Genomic DNA, 3538 nt, shown 5'->3' on the forward strand with positions numbered 1-3538 from the left:
AATTTCACACAAGTCCTGAAAGTCCTGAAAGAGAACCCAAACAAACAAGTGAGACAAAGATATTTTCTTTGTCATTTATTTATTCAGGATATTCAGGAAATATTACATATCTGTAAATGGCAAAAGTATGTGAATCGTTAGGATTATTTTACGATGGCCAGCTGGAGCGCCCATGAGCTCTGCTAGAGGGCACTCCATCTCTTACTGTTACCATTCACCCCAGATTCCATTTCCTAGGTTCCCTCTGCCCAGGAACTCATTATCAGTTGACACCTGTTTCATATCAGGAGGACTATTTAAGATGCACACACACACTCATGTTGCTGAGTATTGTGTGGCTATTGTTAGCCTGTAATGTTTTCTAGCTTCTGTGTTTCCTGCCCGTGTTTCCTTGCCTTGCCTTGCCTTGCCTTCATGTTTTTTTATCTTGGACTGTTTACCTGATTTTTATGATTGTTTTGCTGCCTGTCCTGACATTTGCCTGTTTACGGATTACTCTTTTTTTCTTTGCCTGGATATTACTATTACCGTTTGCTGATACTGGACCCTGCCAGACCAGTCATGGACCCAGCAATAAGATTCGCCCATCTTTCTCAAGGTAATCGGCCCCTTGAGGATCACATCCAGAACTTTCTAAATGTTGCTTATCACTCTGACTTCCTGGATTTGCACTCATAGATTTCTTTTGTCATGGACTAAATGAACCGTTAAGAACTGAAATAATTTGCCATGGTCCTCGAGGCTAGCTATGTCAGTTTTCAGATTATGCCCTGCTGTTATGTGCACCATGGGAGAAGCAGAGGACTGTAAAACCCCAAATAGTTTTTTGGAGGGTCCAACATCGGCAAGCTCCAGTGGCCATGGAACTTGGCCCATCAGGGCTACCACCATGTCCAGCTATTAGGATAGCAACTCCTGTGTTTTCTGCACTGTCCTGTCCTGTGGCCCCCTCACCTGAATCTCTTCTCAAGATGGCTGCCAGCCCAGAGACTTTCCACAAAATGGCTGCCATTCCAGAGTATCATCCTGTCATGGCTGCTGTTCCAGAGTCTCGTCCTGTCTTGGCTGCAATTCTAGAGCCTCGTCCCGTCATGTCAACCATGCCTAGAACCCCGAAAGTCAGTCCCAAGGCGTTCGAGACTGGCATCCAGCATGGAGGACCCACGGCTGGTGTCAGTGCGAGCTGCTGGCATTCCGGTGACCTCAGCACTCTCAAGCACCACAGCCACAACGCACTCAAGCCTGCCGGCCGCTAAGCTCTCGAGCTCACTGGTCTCAGCACTCAAAGGCCCCAAACCTCGATGCGCCATCTGTCTCGGAGGTAGACAGTGTGTTCTCTGTTTTGCTTGTGATGGCTACGGCCATTCTATGTGTTTGGGCCGCACACACCACCGCAGTTCCCCCAGAGGTGGCAGGTTCTGCTGCAGAACCTCCTGAAGCGGTGGCATCTGCTCCGATCCCCGAATCCATTTCCGAGCCTGCTCCAGTCCTTGAATCTGCTCCAGAGTCCACTCTAGTCCTTGAATTTGCACCAGAGCCTGCTCTAGTCTTTGACTTTGCTCCAGAACCTGCTCTAGTCCCTGAGTCTACTCCAGAGTCCACTCTAGTCCTTGAATCTGCTCCAGAGCCCACTCTAGTCCATTAGTCTAATCCCGAGTCTGCTGCAGTCCCTGAGCCCTAACCAGAACCCGCTCCAGTCCCTGAGTCCACTCCAGAGCTCGTTCCAGTCCCTGAGTCCACTCCAGAGCCGCTCCAATCCCTGAGTCTGCTCCAGAGCCCGCTCCAGTCCCTGAGTCCACTCCCAAGCCTGCTTCAGTCCCCGAGTGCGCTCCAGCTCTCCCAGAGTTGGCAACTTCCATTACAGAACCTCCCATAGCAGTGACGTCCACTTCAGCTCCTCCCGAGAAAGCAGCGGCACTCTTCCCCAAGCTCTCTGTGTTACCTGTCAGTTCTGTTCTGACCACGGACACTATCTTTGAACGCTCCCTGTTTCCTGATGCTTATGGCCGCAAGTGCCGTTTCTGAACTTTCTGTGTCTATTAAAGCTTCTGTTACTACTGCTTCTCCAGAGGTGGCAGCGTTCGCTGCAGAATCTCCAGAGGTGACAACTTCCACATGGACCTGGCCCTCCATCCCTCCCCCTGTTCCGCCTCTGCTCCAACTCCCTACTGAACTCAAGTCTGTTCCTGTTGAGGTGCGTCCTGAAGCTGCTTCTTAGGTGGGGGGGGCTCTGTTACGATCGCCAGCTGGAGTGCCCATTAGCTCTGCTAGAGGGCACACCATCCCTTACCGTTACCACTTACCCCGGACTCCATTTCCCAGGTTCCCTCTGCCCAGGAACTCATTATCAGTTGACACCTGTTTCATATCAGGAGGACTATTTAAGATGCACACACACACACACACACACATTGCTGGGTATTGTATGGCTATTGAGGGAGGAGTTAGCCTGTAACGTTTTCTGGTTTCTGTGTTTCCTGCCCGTGTTTTCTTGCCTTGCCTTCGTGTGGTTTTTTTTAACTTGGGCTGTTTACCTGGTTTTCACAATTGTTTTGCTGCCTGTCCTGACACTTGCCTGTTTATGGATTACACTTTTGTCTTTGCCTGGATATTACTGTTTGCTGATACTGGACCCTGCCTGTCTGACCACGTTTACCAATAAAGCCTGCATTTGGATCCATAATTACGTTGTCACGCTCGACATCTTTTAACATTACAGATTAGCTGTTAATTTGAAGGTGAAATTAGAGTCCATCTGTCCAGAGGTGTTTTCACTGAGGTGACTATCAGGTGTCAGGTCATGCCCAGTTTTATTTAAAGAACAGGGATCTATCATGTTTGTGGAAGTGAATCATGGCAGAGTTGCTGTTGCTCATCAGACTAGAAAATGATACAAAGCCATCTCTCTTTTTGGCATTTTCCCTTTATTTGATAGGACAGTGGTTATACAGGAAACATAGTTGGAGTGAGAGAGATGGGGACGGGATCGGGAAAGGTCCGCGAGCCGGAACTTGAACACGGGACACCAAGCGCAATGTGTTGATGCGTTGCCCACAAGGTTATCGGTGCCGACGACAAAGACATCTCTAAAGAGTTTGGACTCCACAAATCCACAGTCAGACAGACTGTGTAAGTTCAGTAAATTCAAGACCACTGAAACCCTTCCCAGGAGTGATTGACCAACAAAGATCACTCTAAAAGCAAGACGTGCAATAGTCCGCAAGGTTTCAGAGGAAACCAGGGTGACTTCTAAACAGCAAAAGGCCTTTCTCACATTGGCCATTGTTAATGTTTATCAGTCCATCATGAGGAGAACACTGGAGAACACAACCATGGTGTGCATGGCATGAGTTGCAAGGAGAAAGAACAGAAAGAGCATTGCTGCCCATCTGCAGTTTGCTAAATATCATGTGGACAAGCCAGAGGAAACTTTTGAACAGGATGAAGATGTCCAAATTTTTTTATTTTGTTGAGATATAATTTTTTTTCCATTTAGTACTGCCCTTCGGAAGCAACAGAAGATACTTGCATGTTTCCC

The sequence above is a fragment of the Sinocyclocheilus rhinocerous genome, unplaced genomic scaffold (assembly GCF_001515625.1).
Source record: "Sinocyclocheilus rhinocerous isolate Xijiao unplaced genomic scaffold, SAMN03320098_v1.1 scaffold1724, whole genome shotgun sequence".
Lineage (NCBI taxonomy): Eukaryota > Metazoa > Chordata > Actinopteri > Cypriniformes > Cyprinidae > Sinocyclocheilus > Sinocyclocheilus rhinocerous.